The sequence below is a fragment of the Lissotriton vulgaris genome, chromosome 2_1, assembly GCF_964263255.1.
Source record: "Lissotriton vulgaris chromosome 2_1, aLisVul1.2, whole genome shotgun sequence".
Classification (NCBI taxonomy): Eukaryota; Metazoa; Chordata; class Amphibia; order Caudata; family Salamandridae; genus Lissotriton; species Lissotriton vulgaris.
In genome coordinates this window covers 1,903,798,807-1,903,820,320 of record NC_141687.1, presented here as the reverse complement: position 1 = coordinate 1,903,820,320, position 21,514 = coordinate 1,903,798,807, and positions in this window count along the sequence as shown.

Sequence of the window (21,514 nt, the reverse complement as noted above, 5' to 3'; positions counted from 1 at the left end):
ACCCACTTACAGAATCACTCATACTCTCTCTCACCGACTCACATATCTACTCAGAGACTCAAGCACCGACACACAGACCCTCTCGGAGACTCACACACCCACTCACAGACCCATTCAGACACGCAAATACTCACTTACAGCCCCACTTATACTCTCTCATACCCACTTACAAACCGTCTCAGACACTCATACATTCACTGAGACACTCATGCACTCACTCACACATTCAGTGTCAAAGGTTAGTGGTTACTCTTAGGAAATACAATTTAAAAAACCTTACATATTCACTTACGAAAACAGAGGTTACAGGGGCGCTATATTTACGAAATAAAAGTTTAAAAAATCTTAGAAATTCACAGAAAAAAACAAAGGTTACGGGGACGTTATAGTTAGGCTCAGATTTCATTCATACAAAACCAGTGAAATTCAGCAGTTATAGTTTACTGAGCTAACTATAACATACGCCCTGCGATGCCTCACATATTACATCACTTATGACATGGCCAGTGACATCACTGATGCATCATACAGAGTGTGAGTGTTTTTCAGAGTTTATGGGTGTTAAACATATATACTAACCTACTACAAAAGTAAAATTAGTATACTAGTTGTACTACTTATGAGTGATACTATCTCTAACAAGTGTGATCTGAGTGGGTGTGTGACTGTCTGCATCAGTGTGTGAACTTGAGGCCCCCAAAATGTTCAACTGTCAAGCAGCCAGCCGGGTTGTGTGACGAGTAGATGCTCTGCAAAGCACTACACCTATGACCAGGACTGGTTGCCATTTCTACCAGCCTCCAAGCAGGGTGAAGGGATTTCAAGACCACCTGCTCCAGGAGCCTGGAACACCAGTGCCTACCGGCTTGCCTAGACCAGTGTGCCCTGTGAGAGAGAGAAGAGTGTTGGAGGAAGCAAGGTTTAGTAGGGAATTGGATACCTGTAGCAAGATGTGAGGAGACTTCTGCTGCACCGACCAGGCTGTTGCTTGTGTGCAGGGAAAGTCGGCGACTCCCATATACCAATGAAGTGAGCCGTGAATGTTGCTGCCCAGAACATGCCATCGGCCATATGTAAGTTGTAAGTTGTCAACACTGTATGCCAAGTGGAACCACCATGACGATTGCTGCCATGCCTTCGGCCCGTAGCCCGTGCGCATAGCTAAATTGGCGACCAGGATGCCAGGTGGAGCTGTAGTGAAGATTGCTGCTTTGCTTTTCAGCCGTAGCCTGTCTACAAAGGAAGTAAAGTGATCCTGCATGCCATGGGGGAGGGTGGGTGGGGGGGGGGGGGCAACGAGACAATGCAAGAAGCGTGGTCTCATCAAGACTATCGGAGGAGGAAGGAGGAAGCTTTGGTGACCTAAGTGGCCCCAAGCCACGACTGAGAACCAGCACTAAGAGCATTGCTCCCTCCATACCTGTGGGGAGGATCACAAGGAACTTACAAGCATCGGAAGAGCATTGGAAACCCCCTGGCTGCTGCAGGAACACTTGTGAGGAACTCGAGGACACCCGACCACAGCCCTCACAGGCCGAGTGCGAAACACTTACTGGAGGCAGCAGCTGTGACTCAAGCGATTGCTAAGAGGACTTGCTCAGAGATGCTGGTCACTCGGATCCTGCTGGAGTGGGTCTGATCGATTTACAGGCCAAACAGCCCTCAGGGAACATGCCTGCCATTTACGCTTTTCTGCTGGAATACTTTTGACTTTAACAAATAGTCTGAGCTGGACTCCTTAGATTCTGGCTAAGCGTGGGGCTTAACCTGAATGTCACCTATGCTAAATAGGGAATAACAACTGCCATTAGAGAGAGGGGAGTGGGACTCGGGGACCAGCCTATGAAACACTAGAGCCCTGACCTCAGGGGACTGAGTATATTGTTTGTAAATGTTGGATTATACTTTGAGTTTGTATATAAATATTTATTTTTTCATAAAAGCACGTATTTGAGTGGACAATCATTTATTGCTGCTGCTGAGTGTATTTTGAGTTAAGAGCCTGTGTCTGCCCGCGCCCCCTCTCTACCCTCCCTTGTACTGCTCGACCTGCGCTACCACTGAGAGTCTAGTGCTGAAGGGGTTCTTGGCATAGTTGCTCAAAATCCGCAGTAGGCCGGGATCTGGTACATCAGGATTAAAAAGCTCCAACCGCCATGGTTGATCTCAGTAGGTACTGCGTGCTTCCTGACCTTTGAAATGGATTCTGACAATCAGTAAGATCTTTTTTTTACTTTGCATTCTAAAACGTGTAGTCTTAGTTTTGCAATGGGGATTATACAACTAAGTGCTAGAATGTGAAGTATACAATCATCATTAGAAATTCTACAAACTCTGAAAATACATCAAGAGCCCTGGGTTGCATTCCTGTTTAATGTCTGATATCTAAAAACAAGCCACTCAAATCTCTGTGAGGTTTCCTTTCTAGGCCCATTGTTCCGAAAAACAACATTTATCTTGTCCTAACGGGTGAACAATTCGCACTGTTTTCTTCAGAATGGTTCGGGGGTCCTGCCTGGATGTGGCACCAACCGGCTGGGTTCCCACCCCACCCCACCTCCTTTATCAGAGCTGGGAGAGAGCACACTGGACACAAAACACCCTAACACCTGCACATCCTTTCACTCCCATCCTGGCCCAGGAGACAAAGACCTCCACTGACGCTGGCTCAATGAGGGAGCCGCCAGGACAGGCAAATACAATATGGAAAAAGGGACAATACACTTCCGCCGAGTTTTCACAATGGATCTCAAAGAAAGGCTGCCTCGAGAGCGAGGATAATGGGGCAGGGCTGGGGAGGCCCAGTATCTCCACGGAGGGGGCCTTTCACTGAACAAATGCTGCGCCCAGCCAAGTGCTCAGCCCAGACCCCAGACTCCTTTTCTTGTCCTCCACTTAAAAAGACTTTAGCGGAATGAAGTTTAATGTTTTTACCACCACCATTAATCCAGTGTTTGTACTTAAAATCTAATTTGAGCTGGGACTGCAAAGCATCAATTCCGAGGCCATTAAACGGCAATTTTCGACCCATTAGTGAAGATTTTCTAGTTTGTTAACTGTGGTATGTTTATGTCGCGCTTAAAAGAAGATTGCAAAGGGCCTTCGCCCCTTTCCCACATGTTGAGAGTTTCTCGTGTCAGGGATATAGGAAATGCAATTTACTGCGAGGCATTCTCAGCTGTACATGGTATCTTGAAAAGGTTGCAAGCACGAGCAAATTTGCTTCTTCCGGTAGGACCGAGCAAGACATCTGCATGGTATCTGTGTGATCTTGCAGATGTTGGCGGCGAAAGTAAGCGAATACCCCATGGGCCGACCCCAGCTGCAGAAAATAACTATCTGAAATGATTGGCCTAATTCCCACGTGTGTAAATAGTAAGGGCCCAAACCCAGCGCCCCACATGTTTTCTATGGTTTTATTTTTAATTCTCTGATGTTTCTTTTGAAGTGGCGGCACAAAATCGAACCCCGATTGCCCCTTTCATTGCTGCGCACAACAAGTACATTTTTTCAGCTACACACGCATCAAAAACCGCGAGGGGCCGAGCTAAGGGCTGCAGCGGCTTTTCAAATGGCTGAAACGTGCACTCTTGCAATACAGTATAATGTTCTCTTTGGTTTCTGATTTGTTTCTGTAGGTCGAAAACCTTCCTTCCTGGAGGCCAGCGTCCATAGGGCCTCAAACTACAGCATAATTCAAGAGCATGTTTAAAGACTGTGTTCACCGACCCACAGAAGAGCAAAATGAAGTCTGGGATTGATAATGGCTTAAAACAATTTCAATGATCATCATCCGTGCTCTAAGTTGGCCAGGGCCTGCCAGGGCTGAACCAAGGCGAAGCAAACAAACACTTGCACTTGCAATGTTTTTTATTTATGTTTTTTGGTAGGCATTTGCAATGTGCCAAAATATGACCAAAATATGAAAACATAAAATAAAGAAGTGGCCCAGGATCTTCTGCTCATCAGCCCTGGTACTGATGAAGTATCTTTTAGGTGGATGAGCGCATGAGATCAGGAAAAAATGGTACTACTCGCTGTGCATGACAGGCAATGGTTGAAGTGACCTGACATATTATCCCATACTGTGGGCCTGAGTTGATTTTAGTATTTTTGGGCATCAGCCAGAAAGGGAACCAATCAATGGACCATTAATCCTCTGGTATCTTTGAAGTGACTTCTGAAGAAGCAACTTTTCTGGTGTAGCCATCAGTAACATATTAAGCTAAACTAATACAATTAGTGCATATATTTGAAAGTGCTATTAAGTGGAAATATATTATGTTAGTAACACTGGGTGCAAAGACTATGCCGAGGTCTCCCCAAAAATTATATCTTTAATCAAATGTTAACTAAATATTTTCATATTTGGGTAAAATTCCGAGATAGATTGACCTAGACAATACTGGAATAAGATGGTTTTGCCAGAACAACAGATTCAGACGCATGCCTCTGGATTTTTTTTAAAGCCAGAAACAGCTCTATATTAACTGATTCTGCATTAAAATTGCCTCAAATTCAACATAAGCCAATTGGGAAAATTAATTCCAAATGTGTTCCTTTTTCTTGATTCCAAACGTTAGTTAGCATGTACTGTAGCAGATACTCAGTATAAGATAAGGTACTGCGGAGACAATTGAAGAACCAAAAAGATATGAAAGCAACCAAAACAGTTGACAATAGTTTGACTTGTATTAAAGGCCTCATTCAAGTGACTGTAAAATCAAGTAACAGGATCACGTGAGCTAAATCGGAGTTCGGATATATATACAATTATATTTCAAAGTATTATAAAGCACAAAAGAGGTTGGGCATAGGGAAAATGCATCAGATTGTTGCACTAAAAATGCATTACTATTTACTTTTTTTTGTTAAAACTGTGGAGCTCTCAGGTATTTCTCATCCCCCTACTTACATGTTTAAATGTGAAACTACAAATCCCAGAATGCAATGTTAAGTAGGCTGGAAGGGTTCAATGGGATGTGCACCGAGCCCTGGCTGCAAAGCCTATAATAAGCCCCTAAACCTTTAAAAGCTTTTAAAGAAATTGCAATACTACATTATTAGTATACATGTACATGGTTCCACTGTGTATTTCCTTTCGTATGTATACAATACAATTAATCAATGAATAACTTTAAGCTATATCTCCGTTTACCTGAATAAAATACTTTCTCCAAACTTTGCAGCACACCTGGAAAACACACTTCCAGATGCGATTACATTTTGATGCTGCTAACCTGGCCTATCAGCCAGTCCCCTTTTCTGACCCTGACAGTGAGGCCTATAATAATGAGGCCATATCCCTAGTGTTGGTCAGCATTTTGCTGTCATGAGTAGTATTTTCATGTCTAAACCAGGAAAGAAATTGGAAAAAGGAGCATTTTGTATGTTTTTTACAGGTTGAACACGGCTGATTTGTTTTGGCTGGTCCTTGTTTTTATCACATTGAGGACTAAGCACCACGATCTTGTCCAGATGTGGGCCCTGTAGCTCACTGCACCACAGAAAGCAATATGCACCTCACAGAGGAGGCCTCACATGTCTAAAACTGACCTGGGGTTGCTTGTGTTCATGTTGAGAGGGGATCTGAGATAAGACTGCGGGCCGGAGTCTCCTTACCTGAGCAACACTGATTTGCATAAGTTTGTACCTGACGGTAGTGACACAATGAAAAAACACTTGAATTGGAATTTGGCCCTGTAAAAAAATATAGGGGCATATTATCAAGGGATTTATCTCCGCTTTTTTGGCTTTAAAAGCCAAGAAAGCGGAGATAAAATTATCTCCCTATCAGCAACAGGGTGCTAACACGCAAATTCGCATGCTAGCACCCTTTTTCTCTACGCTTCCCCTTGCATCTCTAATGAGATGCAATGGGGGCGTTCCAGAGAAAAATAATAGGAGAAATGTTGTTACGCGACATTTTTCCTATTATCAAGGATTTGGCTAACCCTGTTAGTGATAAAAAAAGCAGCGATAACCGCGGTTAGCACTGCTTTTTTTACACCTGGTATTTTCCTGACTTAGCCATGATATCCTATGGAAGGTGGATATCATGGCTAAGTTTGTGAGCCCCTATCATCAAGCTAACGCCAAACTTTGAGAGATTATCGTTGGTTTTCCAGCGATAATCTCTCAATTGGCAGTAAGCGTGAGGATTTTTATCACTTTTGAGATAAACCTTGCTAATAGCAAGTTATCTCTGCGATAATTTTCGGCGATGCTTAGCGTTAAAAAATTCGTTGCTAAGCATCGTTAGCGATAAATATCGCTTAACGTTGGTAATATGCCCCATATAATGTATCAAATGGGATCGGTGTTTACCTTCCTCAAGGAATAATCACAACCCTTGTCAGGGTGAACTCCTAAAGTCACTAAATTAACCTGAGCTCAACCGCCTAGTAGCTATGGCACAGAGTAGGCAGCCTTATCTTAGGGCAATGTATAAAGCATTTATGCAGTACCAACACAATAATAAATTGAAATGCAAAACAATAAAACCCCAAAATAAATGTAATAAACAAAATGACAGCAAAATGAAAAATATCCAATAAAGGGAATTGGAGTGGAGGAGCGTTTTTAAATGACAAGAAAAATAATGCAATAATGTGTAGAATTAACATATAGGCTTAATAAAATAACTACATTTAAATGTAAAAATTGTAGTAGGCAATCCTGTTTACTCGTACTAGGCCTGAATAGCTGAAGGCAGCATTGCTTGTCCAAAATCTGACATGACTAAAGAATGCTGACATAACCCAACATTTATATTTTCTGACCTTTCAATGGACATTATTTTCAAAATGAATAATATTTGCATAAAATGTTTTCATATAACTTTGCACATGTTTCTGCTTGCACAAGGATTACTATAGAATAATGAATGGAGATGTGTCATTTTGTGAGGTAATGAAGAAGTTCACATACCAAGATTTAGCATTTCTAAAGTAAATGAATAATGGGAATATGTATGAGAAATGTTTCACTCAGCATTACTTTTTAAGCTCATTGTATTCTTGGTGAGAAGACGAGGAGTGATCCTGTGCCCATGAGAGCATCAAAATCTGATTCACTGGTTGGAGATAGAATAATCATGTTGCAAAACCTTCAGACTGTGGTGTCTATAATAGTGTGTGTTCCTAGAACAGACTGATACTTCTGCTGGTTGCCCATTTTCATCTTTAGTCCACACTGCTCTGAGACTCTACTGGGGTTCTTGAACTTCTCTTTATGGGAAGTCTGATTTGATTTATTGCTTAATTATTTATCTGAATTTAATGCTGAAGCTTTATTCTTTATGATTTCTTTCGAACATAGACATCTTTATGGGTTCTGATTGACACCTTTTATCTTCCCTGTTCCTTAGAATAGGTATTTTCTTTTCTTTATGTAATAAGCTTAATGCCTTTATATTGCAATGTATTGATTGTTGATTGATTATTGATTTCTAATTAGATTTTAACAACTGAGACTGATGAAAGGAACTGATGACCCTAATACAGATACGTTACTAAAATATTTGATTAAAAAACTCTTTAACCAAAATCATTAGAGAATTGTGTTATAATGTATGTGATGTACAGCTCCTGGTTAATCTCAGCTAACGTCTAAGATCCTTTGGCTTGTTGTGAAGTAGGAACAGCAAGGATTTATCCTTGATAAAAGTGGTAAATATTATTCTTTTGGTAAACAGATAATTTAACTTAGATCCTCACTCCACCAAAGTATATGCATTTTAAAGTTTTAAGCAGAAATAGCATCAAGAAGCATAAAGTGGCAATGATAGTCAATGATCGTGATAGATCAGGACCTAGGTACAATATGATTCTGAACACAATGTTTATCTTGGTCAAGGATTTTACCTTCTTACTTTAGTCCTTTAAACCCCGATCCACCAGAGGAATACACTTTTAAAGCACCCCAGGGCCGCAGGGCACTTAGAGACTCATACAGTGACATCCAGAGGCGAACAGGAGGATCCAGTTTAGGTCCAGTTGTCACTGGTCACCTGGGCAGTTTCAGGAAAAAGCATCTTTTAGGTTGTTGTGCCCCCTAGCTCTAACAGGAGGTTAGACTTATGATCCATGGAGTCCACTTCTTTGTCCAGGGTACACGAGAGAGCAGGTTCAGTCCTTCAGTTCACCTCTTAATAATAATATTAATAATAATAATAATAATAATAAAAACATTTATTAAGCCCCTGATTACACTAAGACAGTGCGTCTCCGCGCTAGGATGCATTCCCACCTGAAATCAAACTAAGTTAACCTCATACTAAGGGGCAAGGACAGGGAGGGAGGGCGCTGAGTTAATACTAAACTACCGGAAACAAATAGGTCTTCAGTTTCTGTCGGAACCTCGTTTCCGGCGGTTCCATACGGAGCTCAACAGGGAGATTGTTCCATTTTTTTTTTTTTTTTTTTTTGTCCTCATCTTGCGATTATTGTTATGCTTATGGAGTATTAGGTGTCTGCCTCATTACAATTTTCCGACACTGCCCCTGGTTCTCTCTTGGTTTGGGGAGTTTTGACCATTCATTCTTTGAGGAGTTTCCTTTACTCGTCGCATATCAATGTCTCTGGCTTGGATCGAGGGGAGCTAGCCTACTTGGCTACTCGGCAAGTACCTTACTTGACCACCAGAAGATAAATCGCCTTAATCATAGGACTTTAAGTTTATTCTTATTTGGTATTTAAGAAGGATTCAAAAATATCCCAAAACTTAAATCTTTTCCTTGCACTTCCTAGCTTATCAAGTTTGTTGATTCTTATAGCCGTGTTTAACCACTCTGCATGAGTTGGGCAAGAGGCTCCTATCCATTTAATGCATATTTCTCTCCTTGCGAGAGCTATTAATACGAAGAGGAGATTTTCCTGCTCTTTCGTAAGACCCCCTTCATTACCTGAATCCAAAATCCCAAAAAGAATAAGAGTTGTACTTACAATAAGTTGTTTGGACAGGATAGTGCTCAGGGTCTTACCGACTTGAGTCCAAAATTCCTCCAAGTGGGGACAACTTTCAAACATATGGATATCATCTGACTTTTCATCCCCACATTTAGGGCATTTCCTTATTCCAGCATTTTTGAATTTGGACAGTTTTTTGGGAGTCCAATATGCCCGATGGATCGTATACAGGTGATTCCTCTTTAAGGCCGCGGATTTCAAGGTTGACCAGCATTTGGCTACAGATTTTTCCCATATTAGATCTAGATCTGTTATTATAATGTCTTTCCATATTTGAGTTTCCATGTTAACATTGACATCGTTGGCGGTTATCAATGCCCAATACCACTTAGCCACTTCTTTCGGTAATCTCGTTGTTGTCATCATGTCATCTTCCAATTTTTCATTACCTTGTATACTGGGTAAAGTTCTGGACCAGCTTAACATTTGATAATATTTAAATTTGGATAAGGTGTTATTCGACAATTCTTGAAGTTCTACCCAAGCTTTTAAATTTGGACCATCTAGAATTTGTCCCCAGTGTTTGATGTCGGCTCTTTTCAATGCTAGTGTAAGAGGTCTTTTAGGCACTCTGGAGTTCCGGGGGATTCCCAAATAGGAGCCCACTTACTGTAGTAAGATATGTGTAGAATGCCTCTTATTTGTGTCCACATCTTTGCTGCATCTCTCAGTATCTTAAGCTTTACTTTCTTGAAGTATTTAGGATGTCCAAACTTAAACAGTACGTGATCCTCTGAATTTGTGATTGCTTGAAAATAGGGTGAGTGGTATTCATGGTTTTTCAGTAGTGGTTTAATGTTTTTAAATTGAAAGGCTCTGCAATATTCCACCAGATCTGGGCTGGCCAACCCGCCGTCCTTTTTGCTCCTCCTGATCTTTTTCCATGCAATCCTCGTGCCTTTTGCTGCCCAGATGAAGCTTGTTATGTCTCTTTGTGCTCGAGCTAATTCCACTTTTCCGAACTCCATTGGAATCGTGTTGAATAAAAAGGTAAACTTTGGCAAGATGGTCATCTTGATTATATTCGATCTCCCAATAAGGCTTAATGGTAGAGAGGTCCATGTCTCAAGTAATTTTCTTACTTCTCCGGCAACTTTATTCAAATTCCTGTTTGCAATCTTCTCTATTTCGTGATTTATTAAAATTCCTAAATATCTGATTTCGTTTTTTATGAAATTGTTTTGGAAAACCGTATTCCATGTCATAATCTCTGTCTTAGTTTGATTTACCAAATATCCTGAGATATTCCCGAATGTAGTTAGAGTTTTCTCGATACTTGCTTTAGCTTTTGGGTAATCATCAGTGAAAATCATTAGGTCATCAGCATAGAGAGCGATTTTCTTCTCCCACATGCCATACTTGAAAGGTGTAATTCTGTTGTTATTTCTTAACTTGTTTGCCAGAGGTTCAATATATACATTGAAGAGTAAGGGGGAGAGTGGACAACCCTGTCTTGTTCCTCTGGTTATTTTTATGTTTTCTGTTAAACTACCATTTATTAGAACCTTTGACCTTGGATTTTTATAAATCTGATTTACCATACATGTAAAGTGAGATCCGAAGTTGTTCTTGATCATAACTTTCTCAAGAAAGGTCCAATTGACCCGGTCAAAAGCCTTTGCGGCATCAACAGCAAGTATTGTAAGAGGAAGTTTCTCACTTGTAGCAATGTCTATTGCAGTTAAAAGCTCTGGTGTTACTTCGTGTAATTGTCTACCTTTAATGAAGCCTTTTTGATCTTGCTGCAGTATATTTGATAGTACTTTCCCAAGCCTCGCTGCCATTATTTTGGTGAAGATTTTGTAATCAGCGTTCAATAATGATATTGGACGGTATGACTCACATTTGAGGGGGCTCTTTCCAGGTTTCAAAATGATTGAGATTATGGCATCATTCCATGAATCAGGTATTGTTTTCTGCTGTGTTAAGATTAAGTTGATTAGTTTTGTTTTGTGAGGAAGTATGGAGTTTTTCAGTTTCATATATAGCTCGTTTGGAATGGCATCCGGCCCTGCTGCTTTCCCTTTCTTCAAACCTTTGATCACATCTGCCACTTCTTCTTCGAGGACTTCTTTATCCAGTGTTTCTCTATCGTTTTCCGTCAACTTTAGGAGCGCTACATCTTCCAGGTAGGAGTTGATCTTTTGATCTGAGGGATTTAAGTCTTCTGTATACAGGTTTTAAAAATTTTTCCAGAATTCTTGCTTGATAATGTTTTCATCGGAGGTGGGATCGTTTTGATCGTCTGGAATGATGCTTTTTACCTTGTTTTTGGCTAGATCTGTTTTGAGCTTCCATGCCAGCCATTTTCCGCAACCTTCGCCAAACTCATGTTTCGCTAATTTGCTGGCATCCCATTTCTTTTGTAATCTCTCCTCCAAGATTTGATTGATTTTCTCTTTTTGCTTTTGTTTTTTGTTAAGAAGATCTTGTTTCTTTACCTCATCGTGTTCTAAAGATATAGCGCGATCTAAGATACTGATCATAGTTTCTAGATCTGAGATCTCTCGCTTTACTTGCTTATTTTTGCGAGCCCCTAAGCTCAAGAGTTTACCCCTTATGACTGCTTTATAAGTATCCCACGTTATTTGTTCTGTGGTACCTGACGCGTTGTATTCGAAGAAGAAGTTTGTTTCTATTTCTAGCTCTTTTATAACTTGTTCATCTTCCAGCAAGGCTCTTTCAACTGTGAATCTCCTTTCAGTTATATTTTCAGTAATATGTAATTCTAATTGTACTGCTGAGTGATCTGAGAGGTGAGCTGGTAGATGGAATACTCTTTTTACTTTCCTTGATATTTCGTTACTGATCAGAAAGAAGTCAATCCTGGATTTGTGACCCAGTTTTTTGTTGTGCAAGGTAAATGGGTATGATTTATCTCCTTTATCTCTCCAAATATCCACCAAATTAAGATCCCTTTTATAGGTCCCAATCCATTGTCTCATTTTTTTCAGGTTGGTATGTCTACCTGGAGGTGATCTATCTATTTTTAGATCCATTACTAGGTTGAAGTCACCCCCCAATATTATGGGGGATGTGGCCAGGAGTAGCTGCGAGTATAAATTTCGCAGCGGATCAGCATCATCTAAGTTAGGACCATAGTATCCTGCAATTGTTATGGGGGAGTTTCCTATTTTTGTGTTGGCTATTGCCCATCTTCCTTTGATATCCACTTCTGAGCTGATTATGGTTGCTTTTAGGGACTTTTTAAAGATTAACGCTATCCCCTTAATATTGCATTGTTGTGTTGTGCAAATTAAAGTGTCTACCCACCACAGGTTCTTAATTATTTGATCCCATTCTTCCTTTAACAAGTGAGTTTCTTGTAGTATTATTATCTCACTTTTCTCCGTTCTGATATATTCTAAGATTTTGTTCCTCCTGCTTTTTGTCCTTAACCCATTCACATTCCAGGATAGAATATTTATACCTCTACTTTCACTCCCCATTTGTCTTGTTCTGTAGTTTTGATTTTCTTTTTAATATACTTCACTCCCTGTTGTTTTGATTTCCTAGATTTTCGCAGATGAGGAATTTTTTGGTTTTTTTTCCCTATTTTGCACCCCACCCTATTTCGTGTTGTATCATACTTTCTGATTTGTGCTTTACAGTTACCCTCCCCGGGGAAGCCTCCATCTTCTTCTCCTTCGGTTATCTTCGTAACCTTTTTTTGGCTTCCCGTCCCCACCCCCGTGATTCTTTTCTATATACGTTTAGAAGGTGAAAGATTTTGGTTGGGTTTTAGCTCCTACATATTACAATTATACATTTGTGCTTACGTATGAGTTAAATTGGGTTGAATTATATCCGTTTTCCTTAGAGAAAAGTTTTTTTTTTTTTTTTTGCAACCTAGCATTTCAACTTAGAGGTTCCTCTGATTGTATTTGATCTCTGATTAGTTCTATCAAGTTTTTTACCTCTTCAGGCTCTCTTAGGTTTCGCATTTTATTTCTCCACATAATACGTAATGAGGGTGGAAATTTCATTTGCACTGTGGCACCTAGTTGTTGCAATTCGGACATCAGGTTTCCCAGTTCCCATTGTCTGGTCTGAGAAGCTTTTGACATATCCGATCTTATTTTAAAGTTCCAATTGTCTTTGCTATACGTTCCTTTTTTCAGTGCCTCTCCCAAGATCCTATCCTTCAGCATATATGTTTTGAAGTTTACTAGAATCTTCCTGGGGGTTTTCCTTTCCCTGCTCTTTCCATAGGGATCTCTGTGCACCCTCTGTATATCCTCATTCAAAACCTCTTTGTCCGCCCATGGGAAATGTTCCATCAATAGTGCCACAACGAAAGCTTTTTACATCTTTACCCTCCTGATTTTCTGGCACATTTAAAATCCTTATGTTGTTTTTCCTGGCTTGATTTTCTAAAGATTCCAACTTTTCATTTATGTTCTTGCTCTCCAATCTTAAGGAATTTATTTCCTTTCTATTTTTCTCTAGCCTTTTGTCCAAGCCAGTAACTTCCTTTTCAACTGCAGTGACTCTGTCTGCTAGGGCGTTTAGTTTACTATCCAATTTCTCGCAGACCTCCTGTATTTTGTTTTGTTTAGATTCAGAAATGGAGAATTTTTCTTTCATTTCTATCCATATTTTTTCCAAAAGTTCGTCTGTATGAGTTTTAGCTGGGTTCTTATTATATTCTATTGACCTTGAGTCGATATCCTCTTTATCTCCAACCTCTTCAGTCATGTTTACAGTTTCATTTATTACTGCTATGACAGCAGGGTCAGCACCTCCCTCAGCCATATGGACTTCTGTTACTTCTTCTGTACTGACTTCCTTGATTTTCCAGAGTTCTTCTAAACTCTTGTTGTCCGCCAAGTTTTTCTTGATTCGAGGTTTTTTCCCTTTCTTTATCTTTATCTTGATTGGACTCGATTTTCCGGCTAGGAGGGGAATTCCTCGTTGGTAGTCTTTTCTCGGGGAAGGAGTATCTGTAAATTTGGTTATTTCTTCTTTCTCCCTTCCCCAAGTTTCTAAAGATTTTTCTGGTTGTATGACGCTAGCAGGACCCGAATTAAGCTCTTGTTGCTGAATTTTAAAGTAAGATCTAAGAGAGGGAGTAATTTTTACTTTCACTTTAGATTTTTCCTCCTTCTCCTTCTCCTTCTCCTTCTCCTTCTCTTTCTCTAAGTTGTTCTTTAAGAAGTCACTGAATTTGGGCTTTTGTTTTTTTCTGCTTACTCTCGGTGTGATGCCCTTTGGAAACTGCTCCTGACTCAGAAATTTTCTATTTCGTAGACTGTAAAAGGATTTTGCAGTGTTAGGCTGAGTTTCTTGTCGTCGGGGCTCTGGTTCTGTTTCTATTTTAAATTCAACTTGGTCCGTTAGAAGGTTTTTTGAGTCCTGAGGTATTTTCTCTTCAGAAGCCTCCTGCGCTGAATCAGTGGCTTTACTCATGTGCTGATTGTTTGTGGAGGCTTCCTTTTCCGTTTTTGTGATTTGGCACGATTGAAAATATATATATATCTGACCCAGCAAAAAATGTTTACATAAATGATAAGGTTGACTGTTACCGCTGTTTAGATAATATATTTTATTGTGTAAATTCGTTTTTTGCTGTGCTTGTAAAGCTTGTAAAGCTCTGTAAGGCGGTTTATCCAAAATCCAGATTTTTTCAATATTTTCAGTATTTAACTGCTCACTTCTCTCTTTCTCCTTGTATTTAGGGCTTGTTTCTTCAAGTCTTGCCCCTTTGCATTCCCTTGTTCTGTTGAACGTGCTACTACAGACTTTCCTCGCTTTTACCACAATACTCAGTTCATTCCTCGTTATGCTCGTTCTGCTCGCTACTGCGTCATAGTCAAAGACAGAGTCAGTTTCTGATTCTTCCGATCCTTCCCTGCTGACCCCTTTGAGCAGCCGACTCACTTCTCCTGCTCTGGCTCTGATTCTGCAGCTCGCGCCCCGGAACTGAAAGCTCAGTCTTCCGGAGGCGCGGCGGCAATGCAAACTTGCTCTCAGCGCGGCGCTCCACTTGCCTGTCTCAGCTGTGCCCTGAGCTCCGAAGCCCCTCTCCGCATCTCTCGCTCTCCAGTGCTCCCACGCTCCGCCAACAGCCCTTGGGGAGTCCACGATCAGAAGTGTGCTCTCTGCCACAAGAGCGCCGTGTGTGGGACTGCGAGTCTCAGCCTCCCAAACACCGCAGGGAAAACAGCAGACTTTTTCCTTCTCACCACTGCGCATTGAGAACGAGGCGGTCTCGTGAAAGTACACCATACCAGGTACGGTTTGCTTTTTTAGAAAAATGTCTTTTCAAGCGCCTTGTTTGATTTCAACCTCCGCTGTGCTTCACCATTTCCGCTAAATTATCTCGGGTCAAATCGCAGGAGCCATTGCCCCCAACCTCCGCTCTGTAGAATCACGGGTGAGCGGGTGAAACGGGAGCTCTCCGACCGAGCCTCCTACTCGGCCGCCATCTTCCCCCCCTCAGATTGTTCCATTGCTTACTAGCTAAGAATCTAAAAGAATACCCCCCATCTGTACTTTGTAGATGCGGGGAACCAAGAACTGCATACTACCCATAGATCTCAAAAGGCGTTTAGGACGATATATGGTTAGCAACCTATGGAGATAAGTCGGGCCCTTGCCATGTGCAATCCGATGACTTATGCACATGGTCTTGAACCGGATGCGTTCCCGCATGGGGAGCCAGTGCAAGGTCTGTAATGCACATTTCCCAGAGGACCTCCTCAGCAACTTTAGAACCAGCCTGGCCGCCGCGTTTTGAACACATTGCAGCTGGTTCAGGCCCTTATTGCTAAGGCCACAGAGCAGGGAATTCCCATAGTCAAGATGGGACGTGACCAAGGCATGTACTAATGTTTTCCTAGCTGTAATAGGTAGGAGATCCAAGATTTTGCGCAGGACCTTCAATATGCCATAGCATTTCCCTGCTATCGTGGCAATATGTTCGGAATAAGAAAGATTGGAGTCCAAAAGAACACCCAAGTTCTTCACTATATTTGAGGGGACAGGTGTGGGACCCAATTCTGTGGGCCACCATGCAGATGTCCAAATAGATGGAGAAGAACCAATCACCAGAAGTTCGGTCTTATTGCCATTAAGGCGGAGGTAATTGCTCTTCATCCAAGGTTAGGTTGCAGATGGTATGTTCAGCCCTCTTCTGATCTTCCTTGGGTACAGAATTGTTCTGAAGTGTGTACCTGAAGGTTCAGCATTTCTGCCTGGCACTAGCTAGGAGGTAGGAATGAATGCAGGGCACACCTAACCAATAAAGCAAGCATTTCTGATGGGAACCCTACCCACTTTGGGCACGTTCAGATGTGGCAAAAGTCTTCAACCACACTAAACTTGGGCTCTAAGGGCAGGGGGTTTGTGTGAGGAGTATGTTCCGGTAATCCTAGTGACCTCCCACAATCCACACTAAAATCCAGTTTGGGGCAATCACTTCACTGACAATAAACTCAGAGACAGAAGTCATACACAAAAATTATTTTGCCATCCTGCTTCCCTTCTTTTCAAGTGTACCCAAGTGTTACATGTAAAAACTCAGAGACAGAAGTGTGGTAGGGCAAATCAAGTCCTTCAGCAATCAGACAGTGGATGCACAAGAATTGCTTTGGCATCCTGTTTCTCTTCCTTTCAAGTGTGCCCCAAGTGTTATATGTAAAAATCCGTGTTACAGCAAACAAATGATGGACGGAATGCTGACAATGCAAACATTCTCGCCCAGTCAAAAGATCTGGGTTAAATCCATTGTTCTTTTGCCCACTACGCCACCCCAGTTTGGACCCTGGCATATGCAAATCAGTCTTAACACTGTATGATGAGCAAAACACGATGGATTTAGGCCCAAATCTCTGTACTGGGGTGAATGTATGACATTGTTCTGCATTCTGTCCATCAATTGTTCTTTTTACATATGTGAAAATCCAGCAGACCTGTCAAGCAGGGTGTACCAATCAAGTATTGACACTGTGATGCCAAAAAAGATGCTGACAGTCCCACCTTGCATATTCTGTCAAGTTCAGAGGAGTCATCTCTGTCCATTCAGTTAGTCTATTGTTTGGTCCTGGGAGGCACTTCATACCTTTTTCACAACCTATTCAAATGCTAACTATGGTCTAGCAGAAGTGAGAAAGCAAATGCAAATTTAGCTCCCAGGAACTTCCGGCAGGGTGTAGGTAACTTTCTCCATGTTACTTTTCCTTAATTTCATTTAAAAATCTGATTTCGCCATTGAATTGGATTTTTAATAATTATTAGAAATAGTTGTTTGGAAACTAACATAACGCAACAAGAACTTGAGAAAAGACAAGGCCCCTGGGCCAGATGAGTTTACTGTTGAGGTTTTTCTTCATTTCTCCAATTTTTTAATGCCTAAACTACACCTTTTATTTGAATCTTTTCAATCCTTAGGAATGTCTAGCGGCACATTTTCCGATGCCCACATATGTTTGATACCCAAAGAAAGGAAAGATCCGAAATATTGTAAGAATTTTAGATCCATTTCGCTTGTTAATATTGATTATAAGATTTTTTCCAAAACGCTTGCCCTGCGTTTAGATTCCCATCTCCCCAAGATATTGGGCTGGGAACAGTCTGGCTTCATGAAAGGTCGTGTTATACAGGACAACACTAGACTTTTTTTCAACCTTTTATCCAAAGCTTCGCATTTAAAACATTCCCTCGCAGCGATAGCACTAGACGCTGAAAAAGCATTTGATAGAGTGGAATGGCGTTATTTATTTTACACTCTCAAGTGGTTTGGATTTGGCCCTAACTTCATTTCCTTAATCTCTTTATTGTATTCTAATCCTTGTGCTGCTGTCTGTGCTAATGGGTTAACTTCTTCCTTCTTTGACCTTGGAAGAGGGGTACGTCAGGGATTTCCTTTATCCCCTTTTCTATTTAATTTAGCCCTTGAGCCTTTCCTTTCAAGAATTCGTCAAAATGGGCACATACAAGGCTTTCAGACCCCTACAACCAATATTAAACTTGCAGCATGTGCTGATGATATTTTACTTTTTATTTCTAACCCCACTGAGTTGATACCAGCCTTTTTAGATGAAGTTCATTCTTTTTCATTAATTTCAGGTTATAAATTGAACAGTGATAAATGTGAAATTTTGCCCTTGACTAAGTTTACTTTTAAGGCTGATTTTATTTTGACTAATTTTACTTGGAAATCGTCCTCAATTAAATATTTGGGCTTAAACTTTACACCGACAATAAAAGAGACAGTCAAGCTATGCTTAAATAAATGCATCCAAAAACTCACAGAGCTTACCAATAAATGGCATCCTCTTTATCTATCCTGGTGGGGACGCCTTGATACTATTAAGATGTTGCTCTCCCCCATAGTTTTATATTCCATATCTAATATCCCAGTCTCCATACCCACTACATTTTTTAAATCCCTTAATTCAGTATTGTCCTCATTTTTGTGGAATAAGAAAAGATCACGCATGTCTATCTCAAAATTGTCACGTCCCAAAGCTCAAGGTGGAGTCAACTTTCCGAACTTTACTGCTTATCACAAAGCTTTTCCTTTGCGTCAAGCTTCTTACTGGCTCCTTGACTCTGCGGAGGATTACCCTCTTAGGTCATCAGTGGAGCTTTAGTTCCTCTCTCCTTTTTCATTTCTAGAATATTACTCTCTTTTTCCCGCAAACTCCAAATACTCTCTACTCCATTATTCAAGTTTACCTCAAAATTACTGAGCCCTATATTCCCTCTACTTTATGATACTCCTGACTCCTTTTTTAATTCACCCATATGGCATAATAAAACACTATTAATTCATAACAGACCTTTTTACTGGAAATCCTGGAGACAACTTGGTAAAGTCTGGGTCCATCAGTTGTTCTCTAATAAAGAATTTCTCTCATTTTCTTAGCTCAAGCAATTTTATAATCTCTCTACCTCATTTATCTCCAAATTTCAGGTTCTCCGTAAAGCTGTCCTTTATATCTACACATCGCTATCAAATATCACTATTGTCAACCCTACCAATCATAAACATAAAGACCTTTCCGATCTATTACATACTCAGCCCAAGGCTTCAAAATTATACTCTTTCTTACAATCTGACAATATACTGAGAAGAAAACAAGTACTGAAGAGATGTGGGAAAAAGATTTTAATACGGATTGGTCTCTTAATTTGTGGAATAATCTATGGAGTAAAAACGTAAATCCTCCAGATCAGCTAGTTTAACGTAAACACTGTTTTTGTGTATAATAGACTTTTGTTATCTCCACAACTCTTACATAAAAGATTCCCTAATACTCCAGGTACATGTTGGACTTCTACCACTCCAAATGCAGACCTTTTTAACGTTGTTTTCATGTACACTAGTATATCATTTTTGGAAACAGGTTTGGCTTCAAATCAACTTAATTTTTGGCACACATCTCCCGTTCTCCACAACACACATCTTTATAGAAAGCCTTTCATTAGTATGGGATCATAATGCAACTAATTTTAAAATAATTGATCTGTTGATAGCAGTTGCTTTCCAACAAATAACAAGAAATTGGAAGGACTTTACGAAAATCTCCTTCAAGGCCTGGTGGTATGATGTATGCCATAAGCATAGACTGGATACCTTCTCTAATTCACCTTCTCCCATTGATTTCAAAAGACTTCAGTTATGGTTACCAGTTACAACATTTTTCGACACTTGTGCCAAAAAACACTCATTGCTCCTGCCCTCTCAACAAGAAGTACTCAAACCTCCGTGACTTCTCTAACTTTCCTTTGTAAATTATTTATTATATTTAATATTATATCTTGCTTGCTTACTTAGTACGGAATTTTTTTTCTTTCTTTTTCAATTATTTATGCTGGAATACAATTGTATTACAATGTTATTGCTCATTGTTTGTTGCTTAATCACATTTATTGTATAATGACATCTATATTCTTAAATAAAATTCTTTTGAAACTAAAAAGAAATAGTTGTTTAATATTTTTTCTGTCTAGTCCAATTGCTAAGTTAACATATTAGGATTTTTAATCTATACTTTTTAAAAATATAGAATAGCTAGTCCTGCCACACTGAAAAATAGCTTTTGGATGCTAGGCATTGTAAGAAAATGTTAACATTATTTTTCTAAATGTCCCTCTTTTAAATTCTGTGCAAACTGCCTTGTGGGCTACAAGGTCTACAAAGGGGAAACCTATTAATATTTAAAAGGGAGGTTTCAATCTAACAAAAGGGTTTATTTTGACAGATTGACCTGCAATGTTTACACTGCTACAGTGAGGCTACACAGGGTATTTAACACTAATAGAGTGAGAATTGTTCTCACTTCTTGAAGGGCTGAGAGGAACTTACGAGGGGAGTGCACCCTCCCATGTTCAACACTACTACACACAAAGTACTCCCCTGATTGTGTATTCAGGAAACCCGGATATCCACAACCACTAAATCTGAGATATTGCAGGTGGAATGTCCCTATGTGAAGCTAAGATAGTACTTCACCTAATAGTGAGGAAGGAGGCAACTCCTTTTGTTTTATATTCCCTAACACACCGTAGTGTAAATCAATCACAGATTTATAAAGCGCGGTATATGACCCGTAAGAGTCCCTAGGCACTGGATATGTTAACTGCTTCATGGTGGTCTGTTCATGTAAACAGCCAGGTCTTGATTCATTTCCTGAATTGCTAGAGCGATGGTATCCCTGAAGTGCAGAGGAAGGATGTTCCAAGCCTAGATGGCTAGGTGTGAGAAGGAGCAACGTTTTCTGTTACTTCAGCGGATCCAGGGGTGTATTGGAGGAAGAGTGAGGTGGATGGCAGGTGTCTGGTCTGTTGGTGGAAGGTCATGCATTTGTTAATGTATGCTAGTACTTTTTTAGAGTCACGGTCCAAAGGACTCCAGAGAGACCTACTGTCCATATATGTCAATATATTTTTTAACCTTCATTTCCCCAAAACTGCTGAATTGGGTTTATACCAAATCACGAAAAGCACCCTTTCTGAGTAAAGATCTAGCTTTCTGCCAAATTTGGTGTGGTAAGCCATTTTTTCTGTATTGTTGTCTAATTTTGTCTATGGAAATTGAACATTGAAATTATGTTTTGGGACCATACCTTTTTCTTGGCCCCCACTTGACTGATCAACCCGATATTTTCCAGGAGGAAGCTGAGGTGGATTACATTTTTTTTGGAAATGTTCTTAAAGGTTTGTCAAATGACACCAAAATTATTAGCAAAAGAAAAAACACGTAAACTGCCCATGTGTAATATATATCTGTGTGCATATGTATGTGTATATGTATATATATATATATATATATATATATATATATATATATATATATATATATATGTTATACCAATTGCCTGTGGCTTGAGAGGCAACACTGCAGGGCTCTCCGCTCCGGGCTACATCGTCTCAGCGCGCTTCCCCACGTGCAATGAGTAATTCGCCCGACGCGTTTCTGGGGGACTCCACCCCCGTCATCAGGGGCTGTTACCAAGTAATCCTCGGTGTGCTTCACTTAATTTATGGGCGTTTGTTGTTACAAGCAAATCCCTAGGCACACATGTAGCCAGATAGAG